General features: G+C 40.7%; 1 protein-coding gene across 1 annotated transcript in view; it reads right to left on the bottom strand.

Annotated features, from left to right (window-relative positions):
- Positions 1 to 2988, bottom strand: part of LOC124266487 — a 37817-nt gene extending 34829 nt beyond the window's left edge. Inside the window, exon 1 of the mRNA XM_046701285.1 lies at positions 2893 to 2988. The gene's annotated coding sequence lies outside the window, so the exon portion shown is untranslated. The remainder of the gene's footprint in view (positions 1 to 2892) is intronic.
- Between the last annotated feature and the right edge of the window lie 18825 nt (positions 2989 to 21813).

Raw genomic sequence — 21813 nt, 5'->3', positions numbered from 1 at the left:
AATCCAGTGATCAACAGCAAAACATTGATTTACACAATTGGGACCCTGCATACAACAACTGCACAGAAGTTAGAGCAACAAGCCAGTACTATCAACATTTATGTATGAGGTCAGATATTGACCTGAGATATTAAGCAAATTACCAATAATAAAAACTGTTTTAATATTTTCAAGAGATTAGGTATCTGTAGATAATCACTTTTTAACTTTTTCCTTATTTTCAAATTTCATATATATATATATATATAAAGTTACCTATTTAACGATGGACACAATTCTTTGATGAAAAAGTTTTCTTTAGCTTTACGCTGCATGGCGTCAGCAGTATTCATTTTATAGAAAGGGAATATTTTAAAATTTTATTTCCTTTCCTGCTCGCGCCAATTGTCAATGTGGTGGCTTAAGGGGATGCACCTTGTTGCACATGAAACTTCATGTATAAAGTTCAAAAACAGGAAACAATTATTTCATATGCGGCTCTAACATGGACTGCTCCATAAAACATATATTATTTATGTTATTATATGCCAAGGGTGTCATGAAGAATACATTGGACAAGCGAGGTGCTTGAGGGACAGAATCTTGGCGTCCATAAACAACAGGTTAAGGACCCCAAAACAAGGTGCATCCCCTAAGCTCACATTGACAATGCGCAGCAGGAAAGGAAATAAAATTTAAAATATTCCCTTTCTATAAAATGAATACTGCTGGCCATGCAGCGAAGCTAAAGAAAACTTTTCATCAAAGTTCTCCCTGAAGATATATATATATATATATAATGTACACAAGTCCCCCTTAACTCTTACAGAATGGGTATGTTTGATCATGATTCTTATATAATCTTAACACAACTTACTGTTTACTATTACATTTACATATGAGGTGAAACTCAAATAAACTGTGTGTACTGGGGCTTATGATTCACTCACGTATTTGGTGAACCACACACGTCCATAAATTCAGTTTGTTATTTCACGACCTCAAGAATCATATTTTCAAAAATGTTTGAAAAAGGAGTGTTTTCACTTGAAACTGACCATGTTTTGTCAAAGCAAGATATGGAATAAATTCAAGCCAGGCAGGATAACAGTCAACAACCTTATATATATATTTTGACAACAACGTGGTACATGGTATCTGGTCATTTCTGTGATAAATTATCACTGTCAACATGGTGAAGACATGTCAAAGGCTATATACTTATAATTTATATCTAAGGACTATAACTTATCAACTTCTTATCGTTTTGTTACCTGATATTTGTACTTGTTACCCGATATTTATGATATCTATCATATTCACCTTACTCTGGATTTGTTGGCGGTTGCATCCCTAGTCTGTACTGCTCACCAGAATAGTAACTGAACAAATCAGAATGATTCATTATGACATCATTGGGGCTCAGCAGTGAGCAATATTTATGCTGGTCCTGTGGTCCCTGGCTTGTAAAAATTCATCAGGACCACTGAATGATAAGTTTGCAGTGGTCCTAGTGGCCAGTGAAATTTCTATTGATAGTTAAGTAAATCTACAAATGTTATTTTGGACCAGTTAAGTACAGACATGACCACTAATTATTGTCCACACTCACTGTGGATACCACAGTCATGCAAATAGTTGGAACATGGCACACTAAAACCAATGCTATACTGGGAGTCAGAGAAAACAAAGATCCCTTTATTCAAAATCTATCAACAGTATCTTGATTATTGTCAAAGTATACCAGGGTGTGTACATTGAGTACCTAGTATAGACAAATATACAAAGAAATGATAAATACGTATATATGAGACACATTCAACAGTCTTCGACTCATCACCAATGGCAATCACTTTCCCTGTTAATGTTATACACATTTTTGGGACGGATTTCTTTTGGATATTTTCAAAAATGAAACACTTGAATTACTCCTTGACACATAATATAAAGGGCAAAGTTGTTTCAGTCTCTCCCCTACATAGCCTATAACCTTATTCTTAAACAATTTCAGGAGCACCTTTAGAATACAGCACAACTTCTCGTGCAGATGTTCTCTGCCATAGGTCACATGTCTTAGACAAGCAATATCTTGTTTGTATTAGACATGTTACAAAAGGTGTGATGGTTAATATTTATACTTAACCACTCACATGATAAAACAGTTCAGTCAGTTGACTCAAAGTCTGAATAAAATCACAGTACTAAGCTCAACAAATGGTCTAGTCTAGTGAGCTAAATTTGAGCATTGTTGGATTACATGTTTTTGGAAAGCAGTGTTTATGTGTGCTATAACAAGGCATGTTGTGTCACACAGACTCAAACGACGGCTTGTTTTTTGCTTTTTGATAAACATGATAATGTCGTGTTTTAAAAATTAGTGAGATGTTTCACGTGATTAGTGACACCAAACGTTTCTAAAGAAACGTTTTTTCCAAAAACCCATAATACGAGGATACTTTTCAAAGAAGATGACAGAGCACGGTGAAATGTTATTTCCATATTTCAAGCAGCTGACTGAACAAGGGCAATGGGGCGGACGACGTGTCAGTCGGTACAATCCAATGTTCTGCAGACCGAAACTGGTCATGACGGGTGACAGTGAAGGCCGAAGCCTATCGTCTCCCTTTGCCTACTGATCAAGCCGCTTGGCTGGGCCGAGATAACTGCTTGTCAGATGCTATGAAAGTTTTCAAACACTACTCCCCCAGTTTGGTTCTAGCTGGTTAGGTCCCGCTAAATATGTTTCAGGCTTTCATAAGTAAACCAAATGAAAATAAAAATGGACATCGAATTTAAGTTTACTGCTGTTTACCTATGTTGGCGAAACGCAAAACATTTCCGTTAGATTTTCACAAGTAAGTGATCACACGTACAATTCACTTGTCTAGAAATATACCTGTTTTTGTTTGTTACCTCTATATATGTTCTGCTGACATTCCCAACGCTGTAGAAACTTCGCTCTCTGTGAAAACCATACGGTTAAAAATATCTTGGGGAAACACCTGCCGTCATAATGAAACTGCGCCACCTCGCGGTGTCAGTTAGAGTTAGTCAACGGGCTAAAAGACGGAAAATACTACTGTGTTTAACCGGATATGACCCAAACAAATTATGCATAGCCGCCTGATTACAAAGAGCGAAAACAATACACTTCCTTGAAATAACCTCATATCGCACCCATAACCAAAAGAAAAGTCATTCCATATCGTGTTGCTAAATCAATGGTACCAAATACGGTTACATGTTTGGAACAGAAAGAGTGTATTCTGTGAATGCCAACCAAAGGCGAATGCAAATAAAGGACTTCGGAAATGCAAGAAAACACATTTTCCCCTTCAGGTAAGACAGAATGTTTCAAGACTGTTTTTCTATTGACCTATCGATTAACAAACGAAATACATTAATTACCTTTCATATGACCAAGTGCTTGGTGTGATAAATATAAAAAGGAAGGTAGGGGTCATCTGAAAAACAAAAGGGATACCGGACAGCTTTGGTAAGGGCGTGATTAGGCTACAATGTATAAATTATCAACGTCCTCCCCATTTGTAGTAATATTCGATAGGAGTTAAAAATACAATTACTGTTTTCTGCTTAAAATTAATTATTATCATAGAATCTTCATAGACAGGTTAGAACATGAGATATCCCCGAATCTACACGACCCTCGTGTCGTCCTGACGGATATCGCCAGTAACTTCAGACCATCTGAAACTATGTTGAACTCATGGTGAAAAATCATCGGAATAAGAAACCTATAAAGTACGACACTGTATAGGACAATGATTGAATTCCATACAGTCCTTATGGTGTTGAAGTAATGTTAAAGGCGGCGTAAAACCGTACTCACCCACACCTTACACATATATATATTTACAAAAAATATGGTTATAGAAATGAATGCTCAACCCTATTGAGCTTTTCTTGGGTAACTATAAGGTGATGATAATGACGTAGATATCGAACTCGTTACACCGATTATCAATCATAAATTTGAATTTATTTACGTCTTTAGCTGTGTGATATGACAAACGAAATCATGTGCAGAACAACGTGATTCAAAAACCCAACCTTGAAATACTGACCCCGTTTTATAGCGTTTATTCCAACATTTTCCCAAGCAAACATATCGTACTTAACGTATGAAGTGATATCCCCGTCCGTCAAAAACGTACAATAACACCAATAGTTTGAGATCACCTCTAATTCAGGTGATATTTGCACCTGTGAAAATACGGTTTATGAAGTCACCAGCTTGGAGAAACGCTAATCCCTACTGGGTGACTTCGTGCGAATTTCGCTAAATAGCCAATTATTGCAATTACGGGACATAGTCAGATCGTGCCTCGATCAGCAGATGCTGGCATAGCTAGGGGACATAATTCAGCATAGCAAACTGCAGCGACTACATCCACTGGACCACGTGAGGACATACAGAAGTCATCCTGGACTTTCAATGACAGTGTCAGCTACTTTTGGTATTCCAGAATTCCTGATGCCTCTGTTCAGAACGCTGGGTACCCTAAATGTTTAACTGGTACGCGGATGCAGGTATTTCAGTGTTGAAATATAGTTAGTCCTCCTTTATTTATTTTTATTGCAAACTAAGCTTATGTACACGCATAGTCATACAACTACCTTTACGTGAATACACAACGCTATTTAGAAAGTGGGAAGAAGAAGAAACGAATTTATTTTTGGACTTGAACAAATGTGTTCATCGTCCCATAAACACATGGTGTACAGGCCTGTAAAGGACATAGGATATATTTACAGTCAATTTATGGAGGCTGGACAATGTATTGTGTTTGAGTTCTTACATCATTAGAGAATTAAATTAATGAATGAATTAAGTTTCGCAAGGCAGATTTATTGGAATATCTAAGCAGTGAAATAAACTTATAAACACTTGGTCTAACCCAATAGAAGCTTTTAATATATAACTTTCCAAACTGTAAATATTTAGGACAAATCAAGATAAAATGATACTCATCTTCAACAAAGATTTTACCCTGGCTATTGCAATAATCACAAATACGGTCATCCCTTGGAATATTACTGTATCTACCAATTTCTATCATAAGGCGATGAGTAGATGTTCGCAGAGACGTTACTTTACAACTTTACAAAAATTATCAACATTTACCACTTGAAATTCCCAAACATCCCAAAACCAAGTTCATGCAAAAACATTTTAACACTACGTAACCATGGTTTTTAACCATTATTTAGACAATTTAAACATAAACCATAAACAATCCACTGTATACAGTTTTCACTGTGTAATAACTTAAACCAATAACGTAGCACACGGATATATCTATTTATATATAAAGGGTACCTCCCAAGTTCGCCGTATACAGCGACTGCAGATGATTTGGCATTGATCTGCAAAATACGCCTGCAATTTTTTAAGTGAATTCTTCCAAATTCAGAACATTTCACAATAGCCCAGGCTTCACGGCCATACATCATAGTAGAGGTAAGAAAACAAGTTGTGTCCATGTCCATTCTGGTTATGTCAATAAGTATCATTTTAAAACTGTATGCTTGTATTGGTATTAAGGAACGACCGGAGTGGTAGAGTGAGTGAGTTTAGTTTTACGCAGCTTTTAGCAATATTCCAGCAATATCACGACATGGGACACCAGAAATGGGCTTCACGGGCTAGCGGGTCAGTTACTTTTTCGCACACTGGTAGACTCACGGGACTTGTGACACTTTGACCTGTGATCCCAGCCACTCTACAGGTCCTGAACCTACGTCCGCTAGATGAAGACTCTACCTGTATTAAGACGCATGTCTTATGTCAAGTAACAGTATTCAGTGATGCATGCAAAGACGGTGACGTCGACGTCTGTTTAGGACATCACTGTGTCATGTTTACAGCGTTATGGGCGAATGACTACATCTAGGACAAACCACAGGTCATCTATAAGACCTGGACAGTGGGCAGTGAGTGGTTAATTTCCTTGTGTATCGGACCGCAACCCCATACACGATTCACTCAACCCTCATCTTATAAGATAATTGTGACTTTACAAAATAGAACAAAACAACACATTTTGTGAATATTACGCAACAATGTGAACCCTTAAAGATTGTCTCAGTTAGTGTTGATATACTCTGACGTTCATGTCCAAGTTTTAAGCTAATAAGTGTTATCTGTTAAGCGTTAAGACTACATGCATGTTCAGTCACAAGGCTATAACCACCAGTGTCGATATACGCTCGTCTTGATTGCCAAGTTTACTTGATAAGCTATATGTTCTAATCGTTAAGACTACATGTCCGGAGAGAGATGTAAATATTACCCGATTATAACACGCTTTCCGAGTAAATTATTAGATAATTTCAGCCATTTCTGTATTCTCATGTCTTTCAAAGCTGCGAGGTAATCTCAACATTTACATAGTCAGGAGTGTAGATTAGCAGCATTGTAAGTATTGTGACGAGACCATTGAACGTGCGACCGTATCACGAGCGGTGGTATAAATGACGGCCTTCATTCGGGGTATTTCACTTATGAGAAACACCGAATTAAGACCAGCCACTAATGGATGCTTCTCTTGGTTATGTTAGGTAAGTCACTTCAATCATTGTATGGTCTTAACTTATGTTTTATATCACAATTTGTGCATCTTTACTTGTACTTGTCAGTTAAAGTCGTATTCTGCTAGGTTGTATGGAGATTAAAGTGAAGCCTACCAGTCACTTTCTTCAAAGATATCAAAGGTACTGTAACATTATTCAACAATTGGCAACATATATAGTAAAATATGTGTATTCTTGATATTCGTTTTAAGTTGTATTCAGCTAGGTTATATGTTGTACTTTCTTCATTAATATGAAAGATAATGTAAGATTATCTTAGTATTTGACAACATATGCTGTACGTGTCTTACTGAAGAGTTATCTCATTATTTTCAATTCATTTTTCTCAGTTGCGCTACATCCTGTGTAATTTTCTCCCACACAATAATAAGTGTCTTCGCTTCTTTGTAATCTCTGCAATTGTTTATTGTATATTACACTGACAGTAAGTTTTATGTGTTCCTAATTCACGATTCTCAGAAAATATCAATTTCCAAGGTTGTAATTTTGCTGATGTTTCATTATGAAATGTGAACACTGATGAGATACACCGAATAAAGACTGGCCACTAATAGATGCTTTTCTTGGTTATTGTAAGGTGTGTCGTCCCAAGCTAGTTCTCCGACAACAAATTCTAGGTGTCATAATTATCCTAGACCAAACAGCCATAATCTTAAAAGGTTATTAAAGGTCAATGCGATATTATAAATGGTGGACGAAATACTAGATGACCGCCGCAACACCCAGTAACTACAGACAGAAGCTGAAGGGCAAAGAGCCAAGGTCATTGTTGACCAGTCTGCTCTGTCCTGATTCGGTCCATCAGTCACAATCATCGCCTGCCTTCGTGTCTCTGGGTGTCGTCCCCACAACTACAACAACTTACACGACACCTGCAACTACGTCAACAGCATCACCTGTCAACCCAACACAAGTATACCGCGTGTGAAGACGAGACCGACAGTAGCTATATTACGAGAGTTCAGAGTGCTATGAGTCCTTGACAGCTAATTCAGCTGATGTTAATATTGAAGCAGGTGGACCAGCTCAGAAACGTGGTCGCCACCTTTATAACCAAGGCGACGCCCTCAACCCTGCAGGCTGCCTCTGTCGCTACTGGACAAGACTTCCATAGCAACAGACCTCCAGTGCTGAGACGAAGACATCCTCCACAACAACAGCGGCAACAACTGCCACCTCCCAACCAGCCACCACCACCGATGTCCGCCCACAAAGAACATGCCCACACAGCTGTCACTACCTGACTTCCGAAAGCGTTAGTAACCACAACCTCAGCAGCAGTATCCACGGCGTCCACGACTACCAGTGCCACCTCACCTCCAACAGAAATGTCATGGCTGTGGTATGTATTGCTCAAACCATTATGCATGCCCACACAGTCTGTACCTATTGCAATAGTGCGTGAGTTTAGTTTTACGCCGCTTTTAACAATATTCCAGCAATATCACGGCGGGGGACACCAGAAATGTACCCATGTGGGGAATTGAACCCGGGTCTTCGGCGTGACGTTTTAACCACTAGGCTACCCCACCGCCCTACTTATTGGATCACGCTAGGACACTATTTTAGCGTTCGTCTCAGTGCTTATTATCCACAGAATGGAGCACCTACACAAGAGGAACTCGCCTGATTCTCAGGTTACTGAGGTTAGGCATGAGACACCTATGGCCTCACTTGTGGCTCCTTTGGTCAAGAACACTGTTCTGATAAAGGTGAAGCAAGTAAAGACGCCGGCTCTTGTTGACACAGGTGCATCCATCAGCTGTGTCAGCAGGCGCTTCTTACACAAGGCAGGGACCCGTGAAGATCCGGGGTAGAATAGGTCTTCAACAACCCATGCTTGCCACAAAAAGCGACTATGCTTGTCGTAAGAAGCGACTAACGGGATCGGGTGGTCAGGCTCGCTGGTTGGTTGACACATGTCATCGGTTCCCAATTGCGCAGATCGATGCTCATGCTGTTGATCACTGGATTGTCTGGTCCAGACTCGATTATTTACAGACCGCCGCCATATAGCTGGAATATTGCTGAGTGTGGCGTAAAACTAAACTCACTCGCTTACTACACAAGGCAGGATACACTAGGGAACAGTTATATAAGTCCCATCTTAGTCAAATAACAGGAGTGGGAGGTGAACTCCTTTCAGTATTAGGCGCCATTTCCCTTGAAATTAACTCCGGCAATGTTCTCCTGTCCCAAACGTTTAATGTTTTCTCCTCTCCCCACCACACTCTCACCCAAGGCACGGACATTTCAGAGGAGAACAAAGCCGGAGTCTGTCTGGCAACTAAATGTCTTTAGATTCATGAAGGTCTAATAACTGTTGCTTTGGTTGAATGGAGTGCAGGTTTTGCTAGGTGTAAACATGTAGTAGGTGTAAACCAGGTAGATGTTCCTCTGTCCTCTAGGAACAAAAGAGGTGTTATCCTTTTGCTTGAGCCTGTACCCGAACTGTCCAAAACCAAACTTCAAGGCGCTAGATTTTAAGGAATTCGAAACAGGGTGTGTAAATCCAGCAAATAAAGATATCCACTTAAACACTAAAAGAGTCCTTGCAACCAGTTCAGAAACTGACACTTCCTCTATATCAGTTCTCTCAGACAATCGTGACACTGACACTAGATCCGCTACATCCAACATGTCTACACAGGTCAATGGATCATTCATTCAACCCCCACCCAGGTCACTCACTCACACAGGACTCTACACTGACACTCAGGTCGGTCATTCAACCCCCACCCAGGTCACTCACTCACACAGGACTCTGCACTGACACACACAGGTCAGGTCGGTCATTTGGACAACCCCCACCCAGGTCAACACCCAGGTCACTACCACTCACACAGGACTCTGCACTGACACACTCAGGTCGGTCATTCAACCCCACCCAGGTCACTCACTCACACAGGACTCTGCACTGACGCACTCAGGTCGGTCATTCAACCCCCACCCAGGTCACTCACTCACACAGGACTCTGCACTGACACACTCAGGTCGGTCATTCAACCCCAGGTCACTCACTCACACAGGTCTCTGCACTGACACACTCAGGTCGGTCATTCAACCCCCACCCAGGTCACTCACTCACACAGGACTCTGCACTGACACACTCAGGTCGGTCATTCAACCCCCACCCAGGTCACTCACTCACAGGACTCTGCACTGACACACTCCAGGTCGGTCATTCACCCAGGTCACTCACTCACACAGGACTCTGCACTGACACACCTCAGGTCGGTCATTCAACCCCACCCAGGTCACTCACTCACTGACACACTCAGGTCCGGTCATTCAACCCCACCCAGGTCACTCACTCACACAGGACTCTGCACTGACACACTCAGGTCGGTCATTCAACACCCTGCACTGACACCCAGGTCACTCACTCCCACACAGGACTCTGCACTGACACACTCAGGTCGGTCATTCAACCCCACACACCCAGGTCACTCACTCACACAGGACTCTGCACTGACACACTCAGGTCGGTCATTCAACCCCCACCCAGGTCACTCACTCACACAGGACTCTGCACTGACACACTCAGGTCGGTCATTCAACCCCCACCCAGGTCACTCACTCACACAGGACTCTGCACTGACACACTCAGGTCGGTCATTCAACCCCCACCCAGGTCACTCACTCACACAGGACTCTGCACTGACACACTCAGGTCGGTCATTCAACCCCCACCCAGGTCACTCACTCACACAGGACTCTGCACTGACACACTCAGGTCAGTCATTCAACCCCACCCAGGTCACTCACTCACACAGGACTCTGCACTGACACACTCAGGTCACTCATTCACAACCCCACTGACACCCAGGTCACTCACTCACTCACACAGGACTCTGCACTGACACACTCAGGTCAGTCATTCATTCAACCCCACACCCAGGTCACCAACCCCACCAGGTCACTCACACAGGACTCTGCACTGGACACACTCAGGTCGGTCATTCAACCCCACCCAGGTCACTCACTCACACAGGACTCTGCACTGACACACTCAGGTCGGTCATTCAACCCCTCACCCAGGTCACTCACTCACACAGGTGACTCTGCACTGTCACACACTCAGGTCGGTCATTCAACCCCCACCCAGGTCACTCCACTCACACAGGACTCTGCACTGACACACTCAGGTCGGTCATTCAACCCCAACCCCACCCAGGTCACTCACTCACACACAGGACTCTGCACTGACACACTCAGGTCAAATTGTCATTCAACCCCACCACTCAGGTCACTCACACTCACACAACCCCCACCAGGACTCTGCACTGGACACTCCAGGGTCACTCAGGTCGGTCATTCAACCCCCACCCAGGTCACTCACTCACACACAGGACTCTGCACTGACACACTCAGGTCGGTCATTCAACCCCCACCCAGGTCACTCACTCACACAGGACTCTGCACTGACACACTCAGGTCGGTCATTCAACCCCCACCCAGGTCACTCACTCACACTCACACAGGACTCTGCACTGACACACTCCTCACACAGTCATTCAACCCCCACCCAGGTCACCCAGGTCCACTCACACAGGACTCTGCACTGACACACTCAGGTCGGTCATTCAACCCCCACCCAGGTCACTCACTCACACAGGACTCTGCACTGACACACTCAGGTCGGTCATTCAACCCCCACCCAGGTCACTCACTCACACACAGGACTCTGCACTGACACACTCAGGTCGGTCATTCAACCCCCACCCAGGTCACTCACTCACAGGACTCACATTCAACCCCCACTCAGGTCGGTCACTCACACAGAACTGTGGCATACTCAGTTCATTCATCAAACCAACACTCAGGTTTTTCATCCCACATAACCCCAGGTCTTACATTCAAATCACATGGTTTTTGTGTTGCATCAGTACTAGGATTTGCATATGTTATTGAAGGAGATCTTGCATATCCAGGTCATCATTGTTTTATTGGTTTCCATTGTGTTCGTTTCTCTAAGGGACTGCAGGGAGTCTGATGATACTTTGGCTACTGACTGTTTTCGCTGACCCTATCATGTGTTCGAGTCCAAGTCAACATCTTAATTCTGGACCCACCTACCAGCCAACCTCCAGCGTTCACTTTGCCACAGGGCTTTGGATCCGCACCTACGAGGTCAAGAAGCTCCCAACAGATGCATGTATTCCATCAATGAGCGGATGTCACCAAAGCCACAATATTTGTCCATTCCTCAATCAGTTTCAAATGCATTTGAATGTTGTCAAAAGTGTTTTACTCAACTCAGTGCAACATGTCAACAAATCATGAAACTCATCCCTGAACCCAATCGTCCTTCCTCCCCTTGCTCTAAGGGACTAGGTGTAAACTTTGTTAGTTCACAGTCTAAGACGTTATTCGGAACAGAAACTTCGAACATACTTGCTCAATACATAAATGCCTTCACCAAACATGACATCAGTCTTCCAAACATCCCCAAACAGCACTGCCCATATGCCATCTTTCACGAAAGTCGTTGATACTCGCTTACAACACGCAGTAAAAGGTGTCAAGGCAAACCAAGATGCTATTCAGTTTTCTGAACTTTCTTCAGAAAAAATGTTCAGTCTGTTCAGTCAACCCTTGTATCATTGACATATCTTTTAATTGACCAGATTCAGCATGTATGTTGTAGAACATCAACTTGAGGAGGTAGGTATTTCTGATCTAGCCAAACATAAATTGTCACTAATCCCTCCTGATATCGTACAACAAACTGTAAATCACATTGGAAATCTTCTCTCTCAAAAGTACACAAGCTTCAAGATTCTGCAAACAACCCACAACATTATTATGCTAATGCTACAATTATCGTGCAAAACCCAAAGTTAACGTCTCGGTAAAATGTCCACCGGCCTCTTGAACTTACCGTTCCTATAGGCTCCTGATCCGATGATGACATACTATTCAGTGTCCCTTTCGTATTGCTGTCCATTCTACAACTATGCCTTCGTGTACTCTTGTCTTGTTTCAAAACATCCAATCTTCTGTAAAGGCTCTCTGTGATTTTCGTTATGCTACCAAACCCCAGCCTCCCCAGATACTACTGACAGATGACACGCATGTTCCCCCCTGTTCTACAGGATTCCCTTCCGGGGGCCTGCTTGTAAAGGCAGCCACAGAATGGTTACTGTTTGTTCCTTTTGCGTTTTAGAAATTCTTTGTTACTACCCTTCATGAACTGAAACATTCTCCTACCCAGCAGCCTTTTCATCTTGTACGAATTCCAAAGGGGACATCTCTAAACTTTTGTCAATCTAGCTTCTACATTTCTTGGATTCATCTGCTCTCTCAACAATTGCCAGAGATACAAAAAATTCAGAAAGCTCTTATATTTCTATTCCATAAGGTAACATAGATTCGCGTAGGATGTACAACATTTTGGCAAATGTCATTAAGGCCCATCTTAGTCTCAAGTATATTGCAGAGAGTGTCAAGGAAGATGAAACTCTTTTTAAACAATAGCTGAACCTCTTCTTGATGGGAACTTTCCTGTTTAAACCTCATGACCGAATACACATTTTCTCATTGCCATTATTACCAATACAATATCGGGTATCATACTTGTTTTGTCACTTTGGGTGTTAATACAAGACAAATCTTATGGATAACAACTTCTTGGTTTATTTTTCACAACGTTTCTGGGCTTGTTCTTGCCCCTTCTTCAGGTGAATCATGGTGATAGTGAACAGTACAGTATATATATAGATGTACAGGAAGCCAGATATGTACATTGGGTATATACAAGGGGAAAAGGAGGTATAATTAAGTATGTACAAACTATGCAGTGAGATCAAAGAGCAGAATACAATGGTAGGGTATGTTTTTACATTAGGGGCAAGGGTGTGTTTACATAGCAGAGTGGTTAAAGCAGATTGAGTTTGAGAGTCTATGATTTCTGGGTGATGAACCAGGCGCTGGGGAGGCCTATATATATACTGTACTGTTCACTATCACCATTATTCACCTGAAGAAGGGGCAAAACTAGCCCAGAAACGTTGTGAAAAATAAACCAAGAAGTTGTTATCCATAAGATTTATCTTGTATTAACACCATGTTGACTACAACTTCCCTTGTTACCCCTAACAACACAAGAATATCTTATCTTTATGCCCCTCAACTCCATAAGATATTATTACAACCTTTTAGTGCGTACATTCTTCGAGCCCACAATAATGATAACGCTTCGACCTTGAATAACCTTTTAAGGTTTAAGTTTGGTGCAGGATAATTATAATACCTAGAATTTCTTGTCGGGGAATTAGCCTCGGACCGCACCTTAAAATAACCAAGAAAAACATCTATTAGTGGTCAGTCTTTAATTAGTGTATCCCATCAGTGTTCACATTTCATAATGAAACAGCAAAATTACAACCTTGGACAATTGGTATATTCTGAGAATCATGAATAAAGAACAACATAAAACGTACTACCAATATATTATACAATAAACAATTGCAAAGATTACAAAGAAGCGAAGATACATTAAAATATAAAATATAATACACGTGAAAGCGGAACTGAGAAATATACATTGAAAATATATTCAGTTAGATACGAACAACATTTGTTGTCAGAGGCGTTGATCAAATTGCGTCTTGATTCTTTGTTATTTCGCGCTCCCTCAGTTAGCTCCCGATACCAAAATTTAGCTGCTCCTTCACGTTAAAATGGTAATAGTTTGCATTTGCGTTCATCAATGAAGGAGTAACTTTTCGAAAGGTTTGAAAAGTCATGCCACCAATTCTGGCCATTTGCAGCTCCAGAGAACTCCTCAAGTTTCACACGTGGCATACTTGACATAATTGAGGTCACAGGTGAAGTAATTTTGTTTACTGTCGACGTAGTTGCAGGTGTCGTAGAAGTTGCTGCAGTCGTGGGGACGACACCCAGGGATACGAGGATAGGTGATGATTGTGACTGATGGACTGAAACAGGACTGAGTAGATTGGTCAGCAAGGATCTTGGCTCTTGGCCTCTCAGCTTCTGTCTGTAGTTACTGGGTGTTGCGCCGGTCCTCAACCATTTAAGATTTCCTCCACCTTTTAAGATATCACTTCGATCTTTTAAGGTTTATGTTTGGTCTAGGGTAATGATAACACCTAGAATTTGTTTGTACCCATGTGGGGATTCGAACCCGGGTCTTCGGCGCGACGAGTCAGCCGCTTTAAACTAATGAGAAGCATCTAGACTACCCCACCGCCCCCATGAATAAAGAACTACATAAACCTTACTGTCAGTGTATTATACAATAAACATTTGCAAAGATTACAAAGAAGCGTAACTCCCATACGTATTAACATATACCTGACTTACAGGAACAGGGTGCTTGTACAAAGCGATCTTAAGGCCCACCTTAACATAGTTAACTTCGTATATGGTCCGCTATAACCTTAACATAGACTTAATGTAGGTCTTAACGCTAAGGTGACCGTAACTCCCATACCTTAACATAGACTTAATGTAGTCTTAACGCTAAGGTGACCGTAACTCCCATACCTTAACATAGACTTAATGTAGTCTTAACGCTAAGGTGACCGTAACTCCCATACCTTAACATAGACTTTAACGCTATGACCGTAACTGTCTTAACGCTAAGGTGACCGTAACTCCCATACCTTAACATAGACTTAATGTAGTCTTAACGCTAAGGTGACCGTAACTCCCATACCTTAACATAGACTTAAGGTAGTCTTAGCGCTAAGGTGACCGTAACTCCCATACCTTAACGTAGACTTAAGGTAGTGTTAACGCTAAGGTGACCGTAACTCCCATACCTTAACATAGACTTAAGGTTGTCTTAGTGCTAAGGTAGTTTTGAACAACGGCACCCAGGGAAACAGTGATGTAAATCAACAGTGACAATGATGGTGTAAGGTGGAATTGTATACATTGTTTCTTGAGAACTATGAACCTATTTGAAAAACATTATATGTGTGTTGGCATGTAGCTTATTCTCGCTATGGCTTGATGTCCGTGGACAGTTAATGGGTGAATCTAAACATTCGTCAAACACAAGGCTGATAACTGGATGACAGTACTATAACTCACCTGGTAGTTATGATTGAAGTTATATCCTATGGTCTGTGACAATGTGATACCTGTAGAATCGATGCCTCCTCCTAGACGATCACTTATGTATTATCATGTTCTTGTTTATACTTATGTTGATGTATAAGGAACGAATGTTATGATTAAGTGAAGTAGTAGAATATACTACTACTACTGTGTGAAAAGAGCGAATGTAACATTATTTGTGATGTGGACTTGTCAGAGATATGTCAAGCTAGTCACAATATGATCAGCTATGTCCATGTGATCTAGCCACCCGGTGTCAGTGCCATCCTTCCCCTGGTGACCTCACATACTTGTACTGCGAGAATAAAACACCCTTTCTTACGCCACTACGACTCGTGTTGTTTGAAGAGTGCCAGAGGTGTCACACACTCCTACAGAGGACGTAGTCAGACAGAAAAACAGACAGTCTGTCTGTCTGTCTGTCTGACAAAGGACGCAGTGACGCCTCCTTCCGTGGATGTCATTATTACACTGGCTTGTTTTAGTTTATTTATGATGTGTCAACTATTTTTATTTTAGTCATATTAGTTATTATAATGATTGAGGGTGCGAACTTATTTTCACTCTCCTTCATTCCTTACAACGTGGAACATTATTTAGTATTTTCTAACGAAAACCAATTATTTCTGATGCAACAACTTTTATGATTATTTAATTTGAAAATATTTATTAAACGTTTCAGATATAACAGAACAGAAACAAATTTTCACCTAAAATACGTTTCGAGGCGAAGGTTTGAAAGTGAAATATATTACACTATTTTCTACCTTCCAAGTCCCTCCGTCCTCATTCAGGCGGTCAGATTGTGACACTTCCGTCAACGCTTGAAATCTCACTGACCGGTCACAAGGGCTCAGAACGTGATGGTAGAGGGACACAGGGCCAGTTTCTATAGCAACCCGCCAATGGGCAACTAAGGACCTAATGATACTTGCTCGTAGTCATATTTACCATGCTTTGACCTAGTTTAACTAATAATCGTGTCATTAATTAAGTGATTACACTTTAGTCAATGCATATTTCAAACATACCTTCACATATTTAGGAATGTTTTTAAAATAATATTTCATTATCAAATTATTTTTGTTGTTGTTGATAGGTGTCAAGGGACGCAGCAATTGCAACATGTGTTAAAATAAATTATTAATAATTAAATATTTTCTACTCATGTCAGTTGAAGTAAGTATATTTCTGCAATCCCTTCTTCATCCTGCTTGCTCCTGTACATCATGAAGTCATCGTATTCCAAATGTGTATCGATGCTCATGCTGTTGATCACAGGATTGTCTTGTCCAGACTCAATTATTTACAGACCGTCGCCATATAGCTGGACTATTGCTCTCAATGACTAGTTCCTTGTTTCCTCTACACCAATAACTACATGATGAAGTGTGTATCTGGAGTTATTCACCTCCAGGTCATACTCTGAACCCAGGTGTGCTTCTATGAGGATTTTATGAGTGCTTAACAACACATTCACACAAATCCAGTAGTACTACATGAGACGATGTCAAATGTTGTCCTAATCGGGGAATCCAATATCACCCTATCCTTGAAGATGGTCTGTAAAACCGATCTAATACCGAATAACCGATTTTCAGGGTACGAAGGGATTCTGAAATGGAACTGGTCATGGGCACAAAAGGTCACTTTTATGGATTGGGTGGTCAGAGTCCATGACATTGTGGATTGTGTGTCTATGTATTCTGAAGGCTGGGGATGTTGTTCAGTGTCACATCATAGGTTTGTATGGTCCAGACTCGATCTGTTCAGGCTGCCGTCGTATTCCAAGCAGTGCTGGGAGCGACAAACAGACATATACTGAACATCATTGAAAACGCACCACCTGTAAATTTTGAAATATGGTAATAGGATTGTTTTTGAGAATGAAAAATGAACGTTGGAAATGTTGTTAATACCACAAAAAGACAATAAATAATGCTGTAAAGAATGGATTGCCCGAACACATCACATGACAACAACAAAATCCATGCACATCACACACGAAAAGCACAAAACAATGCCTCAAAACATTATTCAGAGATTTATCAGTTCAATGAGGAGACGTTGCACAGTTGTGTTGCTGCTAACGGTGGTCATACACGTTACTGACTTTCCAATTTGACTCATCTTTCTTTCATGGTCAGCTGAATTAAAACTTCACTGTTTTGCTGGATTGGTTCTGTTTCTTTCTTTACCAATCATTGGACTACAAAAGTATGTAAAATTTACACCGATTGCTCATTTATGCTTTTGTATGAAGCAGCAGCCTTGTCAACCGGCTTTCAGGTGGTAGCTTTGACAGATTTTGTGGAAATTGAACTGGCAAACCAAACAATAGTTATAACTGCTGTGACGCATATAGCCAGTAGAGAATATGATGTCATGCCTTTTTTTGCCGTCTTATTTACACTCTTTTCTTCTTCTTTATACCAATAATGTCGGAACTGACCCAGTTAATGGACTGCTTAGTGGCGTGTCTTCGTTGGACTTATCTTCGTCTTCGTGTATCGTGTTGTCCAGGCAAAATGTGAACAATGAGGTTACAAGATCATATATCAGGGAACATTGATTCTACTCAAACCAGAGAGATGTTGGGAGCCCACATCCAGGTCGTTCCTTCATGTTAGTCATCGAGCGCTCATTCCAAACGCTGCTTAATACCGCAAATCAGGCTTTTATTTGTTGTTTTAGCCATACGTACCGACAGTTGTAACACTGTACATGCCACTTGGAGGTCTTGCTGCCTGTGTATATTGTTCAATGACTTCCTTACAAGGTATCGCTAGAGGTTCAAGCTAGCCTTCAGGTTGGAACGTTGTTTTCATTTGTTTGTTTTAAATGGCAACGTCTACCGGAAGTGCTTACATTTTACTGGCCGTATTTTCGCTTTGGGCAGTGCGCCTACTCTTCTTTGTGGTGTTCATTTCACATTATCTCAGGAAGCCAGTGAAGAAAGTAATGAGGATGGCAAAAATAAATTAAACTTTGTATTGGAATTTATTACAAAAATGTAGTCTCTCATTGGGAGACGGTGATTTCGTAGACAAAACCAGTTCGTAGACGCGGTGAATTCGTAACCCAGACCGGTTCGTAGACGGTGATTTCGTAGACGTGTATAAATAATTGAATATATAGTATATATAAGTTTGATTTTTACTTAGATGTTACTTAGAATGTTTATAACTAAGTTGTTATGCTTTGTTTTCAGTGATACGAAACTAAGGGCAGCTGAGGACTCAAGGAAATTGTGAATGAATATTTTCCCGTATGCTTTGTTTTCAGTGATACGAAACTAAGGGCAGCTAAAGACTCAAGGAAATTGTGAATGAATATTTTTCCGTATGCTTTGTTTTCAGTGATACGAAACTAAGGGCAGCTAAAGACTCAAGGAAATTGTGAATGAATATTTTCCCGCATGCTTTGTTTTCAGTGATACGAAACTAAGGGCAGCTGAGGACTCAAGGAAATTGTGAATGAATATTTTCCCGTATGCTTTGTTTTCAGTGATACGAAACTAAGGGCAGCTGAGGACTCAAGGAAATTGTGAATGAATATTTTCCCGTATGCTTTGTTTTCAGTGATGATACGAAACTAAGGGCAGCTGAGGACACAAGAAAATGTGATTGAAGAGTGAACGAATATTTTCCCCTGCATCTTGTCTAGACTTGTTTTACATGTATTTGTATATATAGGGTTTGTGTTGTATTTTTATTTTCAGTGATACGAAAATATTATTTACTGTGTGTGTAATAAAGATGAAGCGTCGTAGAATGTAAAAGACAGACAACATTGTTATGGAAGAGTGATAATGTAATATATTTAACAACAATTTTCACAACAGCACGTGTCAAAGTAGTAACACAGTATCACAGTCACTCAGTGACCATTGGCCCATTTAGTTTTGACACCTCCCTCAGCAGCAGGTGATGTAGGGTTCGGCGACGATGGTGGAGAGAGAGGCAGGGTCGGGGACAGAGGAAGAGTCGGAGAAGGTGGAGACGGCGGGGTAGTGAACAAAATTAGTCTACTCATTATAATTGCCGACTGGTTTCATTGTTGTGGGAGGATTAACAGGTTTCACTGAGTTGTTGTGAATGTTAATTAGGAAGTGGTGAGTTGTTTTGATTGCGAAATACTCTGTGTGGGAGATGTGCGTTTTCTGCTACTTCTCTGCTGGTCTGCGTAGTTGAACGTTGAATGACGATACTTACCTAATACATATCTTTTAATTTTACACAACTGAATTTAATATATTAGCGGCCTGTGATTTGTCGGAATTTGTGACATGGACCACTGTGAAGCATATTTTGTTATTTTATTATTTAAGGATATTTTCACCGCCGATCATACTTTAATTGATATATTTTATTTATTTCACAAAATGCAAACACTTTTCGTCGATTTTCTTCATCATTGAGGATGAACTTTTCCCATTTTAATAACGTCTACGAATTCACCGCTCAATCCGTCTACGAATCCACCGGATTTCCACATGTCTACGAACCGGTTTTGGTTACGAATTCACCTACAGCCGTCTTCATTGACGGATTACTTTCGTAATGATGAAGAAGTAAAACAAGGCATACATAAAAACATTCTTCGATTTTGTGGAACCTTTTGGAGTTGTAACACAAACTAGTGATTTCATTTCAGCCTCAACGTTTCCTTAGCAACTAGGACTATAATTCATATGTCCACGTTTGTTCAGCGAATAAAAAGATCAATTCATCAACGATATTTAGAGATAAACCTATTGTAGAGAAAATCAGAGGTATATAACGAAATATAATTCTCTAAATTTCATTTAAAACCGGAACGCGTAGCGTGAGGTTTTAAATGAACAATTTAGAGCTATTATAATTTCGTTATATACCTCTGATTTCCAAATAATACATGTAGGTTTATCTCCATTCTACCATGACAATTTTATGAACAATTTCAGGTGGAGCTCTTTCTTCGGTTATGAGTCAATACGTGAAGCGGCCTCATTCCAATCTCAAGTGGTATCGCCCGAAACGGGGTGTTTGGTGGCAAACCGTCAATGACTAACAAACTCCAGATTCAGTAATAACAAATCACGTTTTGTTTTTTTCAATGCATCAATCACCAATCATTAACTGATAAGTTGGAAAACATATATCAAATAAGTTTGAAAAGCTTGGTCTACATTTGAAAATTCCACCGTAGACTCTTTTCCCCACCAGAATAGTGGCAGCAACCTCATGGCTCTTGACCTTTTCTCGAAGTCATTGTTTACATTTGGAAAGATGCGACAGGAGAGCCACTGACAGTTTGCGCAAGGTTAACCTGATTGTATGACTGGAGATAGTCTTTTGATATCTAATTACTGGTACTGGTACAAAAATTTAAGAGTAGGGCGCTTTTGCTGTAACGAGAAGTCCGTGTTGTACCGAATTTAGATACTGTTGAATTTTGCGCCCTGTCAACTTGACGATTTCACGCACCTCTACGTCTGCGTGCGACAGCTGCTGTTGTGACTCTTACACACTCATGTGTGTACTTTGTGCTCAAATTCGATTCTACGGATATTATTTTCTACATTTTGGAAAGTGTTTTGTGACCTAGTGGCTTCAAAGTGTGTAGTGAATTCAAATTGAATCGGATTCGCTGGCATGTTCGCGAGTCTGTTGGACAAAGAGCCAGATTTGTGGTGATATTTCCGAAAGGATGGATCAGGACACGAGGGTGTACCTCTGGCATAAACACGGTAAGGTAATTAATTATACTTTAATAGACTACTTTTAGATGCTAAGTGTAAATGGATAAGAGGGATCATGACTAAGCTTAAATAACTTTTTCAACGATATTATACATTTAGAAAAAAAAGTATGTTGGGCTAAACAGAACGGCTTTGCAGATTCTGTAGATCTAATTGTGTTTTTACTACCGCTAAATTTGAAACAGTACAAATTTCAAAAATATCATTTTGTTTGGAAAAGATAACCCAACTGTTTATTTTATGTGGACGGAAGGCATTAAAATTAAAATTCGGCGTTCGATGTTAATGCATCCTCCGTTACCGGATCAAGATCAGTGGCGATATCGTTGACGAAAGCTGATAATAAATTTAACACGGAAATTTTGTAGCAGTCTATTGCTGGA

This window comes from Haliotis rubra, unplaced genomic scaffold (genome assembly GCF_003918875.1).
Source record: "Haliotis rubra isolate DU_JTF1 unplaced genomic scaffold, ASM391887v1 Scf126, whole genome shotgun sequence".
Lineage (NCBI taxonomy): Eukaryota > Metazoa > Mollusca > Gastropoda > Lepetellida > Haliotidae > Haliotis > Haliotis rubra.
Note: the sequence above shows the minus strand (reverse complement) of the source record. Positions and strands in the feature narration are given on the sequence as shown.